Source organism: Manacus vitellinus, unplaced genomic scaffold (assembly GCF_001715985.3).
Source record: "Manacus vitellinus isolate BGI_N305 unplaced genomic scaffold, ASM171598v3 scaffold_59_pilon, whole genome shotgun sequence".
Classification (NCBI taxonomy): Eukaryota; Metazoa; Chordata; class Aves; order Passeriformes; family Pipridae; genus Manacus; species Manacus vitellinus.
In genome coordinates this window covers 2,540,486-2,553,605 of record NW_021940681.1, presented here as the reverse complement: position 1 = coordinate 2,553,605, position 13,120 = coordinate 2,540,486, and the positions used below count along the sequence as shown (strand labels likewise).

The 13,120-nt window shown below is 48.2% G+C and overlaps 1 non-coding gene across 1 annotated transcript; it reads left to right on the top strand.

Moving 5' to 3' along the window:
• The first annotated feature begins 11,523 nt into the window (after positions 1 to 11,523).
• TRNAA-AGC lies at positions 11,524 to 11,596 on the top strand. The gene has a single exon. It is a non-coding gene; the product is annotated as a tRNA-Ala (tRNA).
• The last annotated feature ends 1,524 nt before the right edge of the window (positions 11,597 to 13,120 follow it).

The following is a 13,120-nucleotide window of genomic DNA, read 5'->3' as shown; positions in this document are numbered from 1 at the left end:
TGAAGTGTCTGCTGCATGCCAAAGAAGAGGTATCAGGAATGTTTTACTGGAAACAATTCTAAGCACCTGTAAGGAGATGTTCTTCTGATGATACAACTGAAGCAAAGATCACCACATCTAGTACAATTTTACTTTTCTAATTCTGTTCATGCAATGGTTCAGGGATAGCAAGGAACATGGTGGATGAGTGATCATCCTCCAACACACTCTAACATAGACAGGATTTGGAATCTGAGGGAGGTAAAGAAGCAGAGGGACAACTTATCTAGTCAAAGCACCAAACCAGTAAGGGGAAGGTATAGAATCAGCCTGACAATGTCTCGTGTATTTCCTGCCAACTGGACTTCATTACGAACTGTGAGAAAACTTACTCATGCAGCACATCAGTTTACCTTGGACTGAGAAAAAGAGTTTTCCCTAGTCTCTGTGGGTGACTCAGAGACCTCAGTCATTGCCAGCTGGTATTTAAAAAACTGAGAAAAACTGCAATTCATTTGCAGTACCCCCTCCCTCATTTTTCCTCTTCTCCTTTCCCATTATGGAAGGGATGAAGGCATTTCTGAGGATGAAAACAATGCAGAAGGCCACAAGACCACAGCACAGACTTTGGACTCCAGCCTCAATCACAAATTTTCCATCACCATTTATAATCACTCTCCCTGTTGCTCTACATTACCACTCCAGCCAAAACACAAAAGTTACTCCTGTTATATAGAAGACTCCAGGAGGGTCTTCTGTTGTTCTTTTTCAGCCAGTAAATGAATACTGTTCAGCAGTTCTACAAAGACAGAAATAACGTGACAAATCCAACCTGGCCAATAATCTTCAGTGGCAGCTTATGTATAAAAGTATGGAAGGACAACTTTCCTCCCCCAGCAAGGAAATTCATACTTTAGTGTCACATAGCTTAAATCTAAAGGGGGCTGCTTTAGATTTGTAGGACTTCATGTGCACTGGTATTGACCCACGGCTGCCCCAGGGCTCAGCATATAAAGAAGATCAGCGTGGCTGCCATGCAGACAACCTTTTCTCCCTTCCTCCTCTGGCTCCTTTTTCCTCTAACAACTTTCTCAACACGTTTTCTACCATTAAGAGAACATTGCAGAAACATCACTGGCAAAGTTCAAAACTCCTCGCCTCCCAGTATGGTTGAGCAAATCAAAAAGAGATGCCTGTATCTTCCCTAAGTGCTGCTGGATTTAATCAAACCCATATGGAGGTGGCCTGGTTTGCCTTCCCAAAGCAACTGCAGCTCTCAGACAAAGCATTTTGTCTCGCAGTGGACAGATACACTGGAGTGCCAGGGAATCAGGCTGCCCAGCCTTTCTCTCTGTTCCCAAACTCCCTTCTCACGGTGCCCAGCAGCATCACTCATCCCAGGGCTGCTCCTCCCCAAGACATGACAAGGCTCCAGGCAATGCAGAGCACGGATGACACACTCATGACAGCAAAGCTCTTCTGCTACCTTCCTGCACCTCCAACTTGCCCACCAAAATATGTATTTCTCAGTGTCCCCACCTCAGCAACCCTTCTCTGTCCTTGACCAAGACATGATGACTCATTGCCTGCTGGCAGACTGAAGTAGTGCTGCAGAAACACGGTAACATTTTATTTCATTTAATGCAGATTCACCAGAGTTTATAAAGAAGTTATGAAGCAAGGGGGCAGAGGACTGAGCAATACCAGGTGACTACAAAGGGAGAAGGAAGCATCTCCAGATCAGGAGTGAAGGGTGGAAGAAAAATGATGGAGCAGAGAAATAGGAGGGTTCTGCACAGCAGGAGTGACCAGAAGTCCCCCATACTATAAGCAGTAAAACCAGAAGGGTGACACTGGCCAAAAGAGCAGGCACATGACCTTGGTGGACCTGCCAGACCCCAAGCCTGATTGTGCAGCTTTGCTAATGCCCCGGTCACAAGCAGATACAATCATCATAAAAGAAACCCTCCTCTGAAGCCTAAGTAGAGGGATATGGTGTTTCCTGCCAGCTTTGAGAATATTTAAGTTTTCTCTAAGAGGCTTATGCTAATTTCTGCCCCCCTCCTGTGATGATCTTCCAACATCAGCAATTTCAAGCTCAAACTAACAGCCATGGCTGCCCCCAAACCAACATCAAGGCTGAGTTCTACATTGGTTTTAGGAGGATGATGCACAACTCTCTTCGACACAACATGCAGAATGAACTCCTCAGACACGGCTACAGTACGATGTGAGCGCTGCCACAGCCATGCCAGCTCGCCAGCCACCAGGCCCTGAGAAGTCACTGTCAAGGCAATAACATGCTTGCAACTAACACCTAGCACAATGGCTTTTCAGCCTGATATGGGTCAGATGAAGGTTTTTAACAAGTCAGGCAAGAGGATAAACCTACCCCCAGCCTTATGGCTAGAGGAGAACAGGACAGTAGAATCTGTCCCTCCCAGAGAGGCACTAACACATTAGGCCCTGGTCTGTAGTGTATTTAAGCAGAGAAATCATAGAAACACAGAGTGATTTGGGTTGGAAGGGAACTTTTAAAGACTATCTAGTCCAACCTCCTGTTGTGGGCAGGGACACCTTCCATTAGACCAGGTTGCTCAAAGCCCCATCCAACCTCTCCTTGAACACTCTCAAAGACGGTGCATCCACAACTTCTGGGGACAGCCTGTTCCAGCGCATCACCACCCTCATCACAGAAAACTTTTCCCTTGTATTCAATCTAATATTCTCCTTGACATGTTCAGCATAAAGTTTTCTTTTAAAGCTGTGCTCAAAGTTCTGCCAGAGGGAAACCTCCCCGGGGTTAACTGGGAAGCCAAACACTTCCAGCATGTACGTGAAGCCATCGGATAGCAGTGCCCCTCAAAAGCCTCTACTAACATTGTAGCCTAAAAGAAATATTAACACATTGTTAATCTTTACCACTCTTTTACAGAGAAGGAAACGGGGGTAGAAGCAGGACATGCTCTACCAGGGGCTACATAGCTGCCCTTCAGCAAGCCACGCCCACTCCCACATGCTCATCTGATCCAAAATTACCCTTCTCTGCCAAAACAGACAGTCCTGACTTTTCCATCCTCCCCCTTCTACACATCCCAGTCATCTCTACACTTGTGGTAGCAACCATCATTTGCTTGATCCAGCTGGAAGCCATCCCAGAAAGAAGAAAATAAAGGGGAAGGATTCCTGGCAGGAGAACAGCCTGAGATCAGCTAAAGCTGATGGGAAGCATGACCTCAGAAAGATGGCACAGTGGTACATCTGGAAACCTAGATGAGGTTTCAATCCATCATATCTTTGTCTTGCACAGGGTAAGTCACTTGAAATCAGTTTAACGACTCCATTCACTGCTGAACCTGCTCAGCCACTCGCTTTTCTAAAGATCCATCCACAACAGCCTGGTGAATTGCTGTGTGAAGTCTCCAGACTAGACTGATGCACCCAAACAGCAACACACCACAGCTATGCAAGCCTCGCAGCTTACCACATAATGCTGGTAAAACAAAATTCCTCCAAGAGGTTTGGGGATATTTTTTTTTGGGGGGGGGTGTTTCATCATAGTTAAAGCATGTTCTCAAATGGTTTCCAGAAGAGGAGCAAGGACAAACATATACAAAGGATCTAGCAAAAGCTCTTAAGCAAAGCAGACAGCAGGAAGCTGAAAATAAATACGCAAAGCTCTTTGCAGCACCGAAGTTCAAATCCATCTGGGTATTTCCAAGGCTGTCACGGAAGCCCATAGAAGGGATTTTCCAATTCCTTGCAAAGAAATCCTGGAAAATAAGGATGGAAAAACAGAAGCACAGGCTCAAACTGTAAGTCAGCCCTTCCTTCATCCTGAGATGTGACCTCCTTCAACACCACGGGGAGTGTGGAGGGAGGAGCACGACACAGCCCTGCAGGGTCCCCACAGGCTGGCTTGTCCTCAGCACTGGGTAGCCTGAGCCCCCTCCACCTCCATCCTGCTTCTCCCCTGGCACAGGTGTGATGGAGGGGTTGCAACAGACCCAGAGGTATCAGAGGGGCTGCCAGCACCAGCCTTCACATCCCAGCCAGTCACCTCACCTCCAAAAACAGCAAGAGGCACGATCCCCACCTCAAAAGTACTTGCCACAAGGCTGCACTGAGTGGGGAGAGCTGATCCATCAGTTTGCTCAGATGTCCCAGCAGCAGTCTCATGGAGCTCCCCACCACTAGCTGCTGAAGGAGGTGAAAGAGGCAGAGCTAATCCTCTCTTGTTTTTCTGAGTTACACAGCATTAGTCACACAGGCTCCTGACGAAGCTGCCCCAGGGCCCCCAGGCAAGCCTTGCCTTCGATCGCTGCTGTGTGCTCCCACCGAAACCACCAACTCCGCCTGCTCTCGACACGAACAGACAAGCAGACAAGCACAGTTCAAAAACTCACATTCAAACCTCCTCTAAACACCTTTCACAGAAATACCCAGAACTGCTCCTCCACTTAACACAGTTCTTTTTTTCCGCCACCAGAAAAAGCACAAAGCTACTCAAAATGAGTTTCCATCGTATTAAAATCAATTCACCAGCTACACATCTCCAGCTGCTCCATTCCCAGTTTTTCTGATAACTGTTACCATGCAAAGCATATGCACATCCCCAAAGCATCCTTAAGAAAATCACTGACTTTATTACAAAGCTCAAGCTTTCACCTCTGCAGAAATTCATCTTCTCTTAGTTTAAAAAACAAACCAACCACAACAGATTAATTAAGGCCGACTTCTACCGAGCAGAGTTTTAGAAGTCAGCTGCAGATAGATGTAACCACAGAGCTGATGCTAGACAGGACACAAGAGTCATCACATTAGAAGTCCAACGTTCATACTGGGAACCTTCCAGTCTCTGCAAGCTCCCGGCAGCAGAGACTTAGGGCAGAGCATGGCTCCTCGACTTGCAGGAAAAAGCAGCTCATTGCACTCAACCAAGACACAAGAGACCACTGGTAACAGATGGAAGCAATGCCCACACCTGGTTCTAACTAAAGACGAGCTGCCAAAGCAATCAAGCAAGCCCTTCGGCTGCACCTCCACAGAGGTCTCCTGGCCCGTGCCACAGTTCTGCTTTCACCACCAGCTTTGCAACACCAGAAGGAATTGCTCTGCAACACAACGTTGCAAGCAGACATCTGCAGTGGGAGCAGCCTCTGGTGCACAGCCTATTGGCTCATTTCTTAATACAGTTTCTTGAAATAAACCAAGAACAGCTAAATTCATTCTCTCTCAGCTCAAGCAGGATACTAGCTAACCCAGTCTTTTCATTTCAGTCTGCCACTTCCAGCAGTCAGAGAAGATGGACTAGCAGCATTGTTTGAACCACAAACCAGGAACACATTTCCCAGTCAAGGGCTGGAGGGGCAATCACCCCTCCTGCCCAGCCTCTCTGGGTATGGACCTCTCCGTCCCTCTAGCTGACCCCATGCCAGATCCAGCACCCTGCAAGAGGTGATCAGGGCTGGACTGCTTGGATATGCCACAGGAAGAGGTCAGTGAAGATCCAGCAAGCATCCATGCCCAAGGCAGCAAAGCAGTAAGAGAAGAGATCCCTGTAAAATCCAGACAAAAGACTTGGAAAATTGTTTCCTTAGACACATAGGAAGCTGACAACAGTCCACCAGTGCCAGAGGGGGACAGACACTCCCAATCCCATCTCCCTCCTGTTCCTTCCAGTCTATGCTGAAGGGAAAAGCTCTGGCTGCCACCGAGACTCTGCCTGCCATCAGACTGAGTGCTGGCACACAAGAGGGCACGACAACGACAATTTCCATCCAGACCTTTCGATATTAAAAGCATGATGAGGGCAATGCTGTAGGAAAGAAAACTCCACGAGTTCTCACGAGTCTGCAAAGAGCTAGAATAACTGAAGGGATTTGCAGACTGAGCCTGAAAGCACACACACACTTCCGAGCAGAGTCCACCCCTTGTCTTGACAGACGTGTGGTGCAATTTTTTCCACGGAAACTGGATTACGGCACCCTACTTTAAGAGGTGACTAATCACATTTTAAACACATCAGCTGGAAACAAGTTCAGCCCCTTCAGTGGTTAAGGTCTTATGACGCTTATTGGTTTTCTCAACTATATGTTACACATGCCCCCTTTCCTACTCTTAATTCAACTTCAAATTCCTCCTGCTGTATTTCATGGCAAGCTGATCTTGATCCTGCTGATTTCTGGTGAGTGAACTGGCCCAAAGCACGTGCATGAAGAAGGCAGGCACACGTGCACGAAGAAGGCAGGCACACGTGCACGGCTCCGGCAAAGAGAAGTAAGAGATACACGAGCAGGTTGGGGACTTAGGATGGCTGTCCCAGCTGCTGCAAGGTCACCAGCAAAGTGTGCACCTCGCTGTGCTCAACAGACAACCCTCCCCCACACCTCTTACAGCAGAGGAGGCATCGGCAAGCTACTGAAACCACCAACAAACAAGCCTTTTGAGGCTTTAATTCTGCTGTCAGGATGCCAGCAGGGACCCAAGTCCTAAGGAGATCAAATTTGTACTGAGGGATACTTGGAGAAAGCTGGAGTGATGGGGGTACGTGAAGGGTTGAGCATTCCTAGCACCTGCTTCCTCTTCATGGACCTTTTTCCCCCCTCCACTTTGGACTGATGACAAGTAGTCTCCCACAAGGAAAATCCTGTACTGAGCTTCAAAAGATGGGGGCAACCATCTTGTTTGCTAGAATTTTGGGGTACCAGAGCACTGGGACTCACTGGTGCTGTGAGCTCCCGCCCTACTGGACACAACTGCTTGGCAGCTGCCTACAGCACAGGAAGCTCGTCTACATAAAGCTGAATGGTGCTGGCTCCTGTGCTTGATTTCCAGGTTCCGAGACACAAGGAGAACTAAAAATATCCCAATTAACCATTCTTTTTCAACACAAGATTTGATGATCGTGCCACAAGGGTATTATACAACTACAAACAGGAACATGTGGTCTGCAAATCAAAAAGAAATCAAACTGAGAAAACAGGTGGCCAGGACCATAACCTCTGAATTCAAGCGTGGGCCACATCCAAAACTGTGGAGGAGCTTGTGCTACTTGCAATTGCGGTGGCTAACTCTGAGGGGCTTGCAAGCTTTCTGATGTGACACGCACAGGGTATATAATTTCTGCTCTGCATTGCTTATATACAGGAATCTTGTTCTGGCAATAGCCCATGGAAGCTGTCTCCTGGGTCAGCTGGCTCCTTAGCCAGATGCCATGCAGCACATCAGGAGTCAAGCAGGGAACTTTTATTCCTGGTCAAACCCATTGCCTCTGCTAGGCTCCGCCACTAAGGATTTCTTCACATGCAGATTTAGCAGCCAATTTTTTTATCACTGCCCAATCTTTACATTGACATCTAGACTTTAAACATAGTCTGTGGGTAATACTGGAGTACATTACTCACAGCAGTGCACCTGGGAGAACCAGCAAATCCTCTCCATTTGAGCCCGAGCGTCGGCTTTACCCTGGAATTACATTTATCTCTCTGGCACTAGGCTCTCATTAATGGAATTACCAGGCAGGCTGCTTCAGACTTAACACTTGAGAGAAGCGGGCTGGGATGGCTCCAGTCCAGCCTCAGCCCGAAAAGCCGGCACTGTTTCTCCATCCTTCAGTGAGCTGCAGCTCTAACGAGCCCGACCCCGTGACGAGAGCCAGGGAAACAAAAGAAACAACCCCGAACTGTCCAGGGCAATCAATATCTTTCTAGGAACATCCAGGCTTCTTGCCAGCTTTCTTCTAACCCCGATTTAGCTCTTCTGCAGTGCAGAGGGGGATGGCACGCGCAGGAGCAACCCAGCGGGATGCAGAGCCGGCAAGCGTGGCTGGCACTCGGGGAGGCCAGTCTACAGCAGTCCTTCTACAAATACCTCACACTGAGGGTGTCAAAGCAAACACACAACTACAGAAAGCACCCATCCACCTCGAAAATCAGAGCAAGCACTCCAGTCTGAACACCTGTTTTAGAAATACCACTGCTGCTTAAAATGGGGAGGCGTATCATAGCAAACCAGCCAAAATTGCTAACCTCAGCATGAGAGGTTACCCTGCACTTTCTAGAAAACTGCCTTCCATCCCACAGCAGCTACTGCACTGCCATGCTGAGCAATCTGCAGCGTGGCATGAACTGGATACTTAAAGCACCCCTTCACCACCCAACAAAATGGACAACTGGGAGCATCACAGGCTGCTGAAAGCCAAAGGGGATGCAGCAATCAACCCTACTGCAAAGCTCCACTGATAGCCTGCAGTTTCAGCACCTCTGTGGGCTGTTCTTTGCACAGAGCAGCTGTAGGCTTCTTTAGATGGCCTTTTCCCAGTCACCTGCAAAGGGACTTCTCTAATCTTGGCATGGAGTGAGCACAAGGAGAAAGCAGAAATTCACCACAACTTGAACAATGTTTGCCCCAGATATATAGACCCAGGAGCACAGCACTGCCAAACCAAGTGGAAGATAGAAATGGTAAAGCAAGGAGAAAACTGACTTGCAGAGTATAGACCAGCTTGAACTGTGGGAGCTGAACTCCTCTCTCCTGTAATTAAAAGGCAGGAGAGGAAAGCATTGGAATTACCCCAGTGTGACTGCAAAGGACTGACAAGCTTTGAGTTTCAAAGTCCATCTTAACACACACTCTTTGGTGCAATTTTAATCCTAAAGAAAAGGAAAAAATGAGGTTTTGCTGCAAGAAAAGCTGCCATACAACATTGGTATTAAACAACACAAGGTGCAAATGAGGGAGGACTGTGCCTGGGGTTGACCAAGCAAAGTTGAAGGCAGACCTGTCTTCCCCCCTGCCCCTGCATTTGCTCTGCCACTTACTCTCAGCAACCTAACAATTCAGAGAGACAGACTGCCCCGTGACAGGAAAAACACATGTAACACCCGGGCGGTGAAACCTCGCATCTGCGAGCATCTATGCAAAACACAGCCTGAAACATATTTTCCAGCTCCACAGAGTCAACTTCATGTTTTGCAAAGCCGAGCTGGTGAAATACTACCGGTTACATCCAAGGTGAGATTTGCCAGCAGATGTTACTCTCAAGCATCTCCCTATTTTCTGCATATCAGAAAAAAAAAGAAAAAAAAAAGAGAAGCCTAGGGGTAAGATTATGGGGTCCTGCAGCTTGAGGTGATGTAAAAGAGACAGGAGGGCATCAAAAAAAAAAAAAAATTACACAAGTGCAATACTCTTCAGCCTGGCACCCAGCGGAATAGCCTAGCTACGAAAACTACTTTCTTTTCAAAAAAACCTCTAAAGGTAAGGAGCCATCGGAATTATGAGTCAAGCTCCAAGATAAGAAATCATGCTGCTGGATGGGTGCGGCTGCCTGCTTGTTTGGTCGCTGTTGGGGTTTTTTCAAAAGATAAACATGTCTTTCAGAACATGTTTGTTGGCCAATCTTCTCTCTGCTGAAAAAAAAAAAACAAGAAGGAAGCTCACAACCGTGAAAACGATAAATGAAAGGCAGGACAGTTTCTGATGAGCTGACATCACGCTTCATGGGCCCTTTAAAGTAAGATGCAACATATCAGTATGTTGAAAAGAACAAAAGAGGAGTAAATTTAAAATTCCAAGTAATTCAGTAAAATATCATTCAGAAAAGCTATTAAGCAAACTCTGCATGAAGCAGAGCCCACTCATAGACCAGAACCTGTCAAGGAAAAGAAATAAATGTTTTATATCTATTTCAATTTTAAAGTTGTTGATATATAGGAGTATTTAAGCAGAAATTCACAGTCTGGAAGAGGCTCACTGAGCAAATGCATCCAGGAAAAAAAGTAACTTGTACATCAGAGGCAGAACTAAGGCAAATCCCTTAGGAAGGGTGTAATATTGAGCAGAGAATGTTTTGAATCCAACAGAACGATGACTTGAACACAGCCACGGTAGAAGTACAAAAGTACTGCAGGAAAGCAAACAGTGTAAAGGACCCAGAAATTTGATGGAGCAAAAGCCGCAGCAGGTCCCATTGCTCTCGCCAAATTCCCTGCTGCTCAGTGAATTGCAATAACTTGGTGACAGGCATCACTGCCTGAATCCCAGCCAGCTCAGCCCAGGACTTTGCTGCTTTCCAAACACAAGGTGTTAAGCAGCTACCACCGAGGTTATACAACAAGGTTATTTGGTAATCCCTTTGGTTCAGAAAGAATTTTGCATTGGCCATCAATGCTGCTTGGTTTTGCCTTTTCTTGTTCAAGAGCATCAGAGGGGAGGAAAAGTGACCAAGCACAAGGCAACCAATTTACTAGAATGACAGGTTTTTAACTAAGTCCTGGATATCACTGCTGCTGAACACCAATTTAAATTAAAGTGGCAAGCCCATCAATAGCCTCATCTTCCTCAGTATAGTGCCGGCAAAGAAAGGTCCCAATGCTCTCACCTGCTTTGCTATGCACACCCTGATTGAGAGCATCCCCTTTTCCCACCAAAAACAGGGCACCAAAATCCCATCTCATCAAAGCAGCTCCCCAGAAGGCTCCAGCACATGCCCTCATCTGCCATTTCGACAGGCGCCCAAAAATCCCTGTTCCAGAGCAAGTAACTCCCTCCTTGTCCAGAGAGGAGATGTTGTTTTTATTTCAGCTAGAGCACAAGGGCATACAGAACGATTTCTTGAGGGAAAAGACCTCACGATTCACCCCGGTGCCAGATACCACTTTTCTGGGTGTTGTTTTCAGAGGAGGTGAAAACACGCACGGCAAGGCGGGGGGATCCAGCTGCCAGCAGCTGGTTAGCTCATCAGGCACTTGAGCTGCCGCATCTCCAACTGCCCCAAACACCCGGAGGGACCAAGCCCGCATGTCCCACCATCGTTGCCAGCTGCATCCCCGGCAGCAGGTATTCTGGGGGCTCCCCTGGCTGCCCACTCGGCTTCCAGGCCGAGCCCCCCGAGCTCCCGCAGGGAACAGCGGGGCGGGGTGCGGGCTCTGTGCCCGCAAAGACCGTGCCTGGCTGCGGGGAAGGCGAAGCCTCCCCGAACAGTAACCGCGGCCATCCGGGCCGCTCCCGCGCTGCTCCATCAGCTGAGGTGGCTCAGTATTTTGTGAGGGTCTTTTTGTTTGTTTGTTTCGTTCTGTTTTGACCTCAGTGCAGCCCCAGGGTGGCTCAAAGGACCACCTCGGTCCCCCGGCAGAGTGTCTGCCGGGAGCACAGCCCCGCGCTCGGACCCCCCCGCAGCCCCCCGGCGCACAGCCCTGTGCATCCTGCCTCCCAAACACACAGCCGCCCCAGGCACAGCCCTGCACAGCGCCCCCGGCAACACAGCCCTCTGCAGCCCCTCCAAGCGTGCAGCCCCTCGCAGTTCCCCCCCACCCCATTCCATTTCCCGCCCCGCTCCGGGTCTCACCGCGGGCGCATCCTCCTGCCCCAGCGGCGCGCCCAGCGCCCAGCCCGGCCCGCCGCGCGCCGCCGCCGAGCCCCGGCCGACGCGCTTCTGCGCAAGCGCAGTGGAAGACACAACTGGGAAGTGCAACTGCCGGCAGCGCACGGTGTCTCGCGAGAAGAGAATATGTGCGCGCTGGTAGAAGGTAGAACCAGGGTGGGGAATTAGCTCAAATGGTAGAGCGCTCGCTTAGCATGCGAGAGGTAGCGGGATCGATGCCCGCATTCTCCAGATACTTTTTCCTGCTTTACTTTGCCAGGCCGCAGCCCTTCTCTTCCTTCACGGTACACAAATGCAATACTGGTTTTGCTTTTTTAAATTTCTATGTTCTTACTTGCTTCCTTAGCATTCCTAAAGATCATAGAATCATGCAGAATATCCAGGGTTGGAAGGCACTTACAAGGATCACTGAGCTCTGCACAGGACATCCCAGGAGTCACACCATGTGCCTGAGAGTATCATCCAAAAGCTTCTTGAACTCTGTCAGGCTTGGTGCTGTGACCACTTCCCTGGGAAGCCTGTTCCAGTGCCCAACCACCCTCTGGGTGAAGAACCTTTTTCTAATATCCAGCCCAGACCTCCCCTGACACAGCTTCAGGCCATTCCCTTGGGTCCTGTCCCTGGTCACCACAGAGAAGAGATCAGTGCCTGCCCCTCCTCTTCCCCTCACCTGGAAGTTGTAACTGCAATGAGGTCACCCCTCAATCTCCTCCAGGCTGTGAACAGACCAAGTGACCTCAGCTGCTCCTCATATGGCTGCATAGATACTGCATAGATACATGTGCCTATCCCATGCTTAAGGCAATCAGAGCGCTTTCTGTGTATTCCCCGCACTTTGAGTGGGCCTTTTGCTTTCTTATTTGATAATGGACGAGGCCAGCAGCAGGGAGCAGCTACCCACTGCCTCCAGTGCTTCCCAGCAGCTGTGGCCCCAGCCATCATCTACCTGTCCATCTCATCCAGGAGCAGGAGGCCTCAGAGATCTCCTTTTCCTGGGAGCCTCCACTAGAGCTGAAACACTCATTTGCCTTTAGTAAATTTGAGAAGGAATCAAAACTCCTCAAGGAGTCATTGACATAGGTGCCATTTAGTAAAAAAAATCAAGCTCAGTGAATTTATCCAGGTGCTAATGTCAGGAAAACACTCGATTTCTTCACATTCTGTTCCTATTCTACTGCAAAAAGCCCCAAGGAATAACCAAAGGCTTTAAAGAAAAAGAGAAGCAGTTTTTAGAAACTGAAGGTGTATCATGAAAAAACCCCAACCCCACAGGATTACACTCAGTTGGCATTTCTATCCCAGTTACTAGCTAAATGGGAAGCCAAAGGTGGAAAACAAATCTGCACACTTTCTTGGGTTACATGCATGAGGAAATGACCTTCCTGGCAAATTTCAATAACAAAGAGTGGAATTCAGCTTTCAAGCTGCTCACAGGCCCCAGCCAACACTTGAGGAAACTGCAGAATATCCCACTCCCAAGCCTTCACAGTGAATTAATTGACAATTAATTCCAATAGTCCAAAGAAGAACAGGATTGAAGAGAGGATACAATGGGTTGAACACAATGATCTTGGAGGTGTTTTCCAACCTTAATGACTCCATGATTCAAAGTGATTTTTTGGCATAAATAACCACGAATTCTCATGGGTAATCTCATGGAGATTAAAAAGAGATGTCTCCACTGGCAGAGGACATCTACAATTCCTTTCCACAAAATGACAATGGTAACACACAAACTGAAGTCCGAAAAACAAA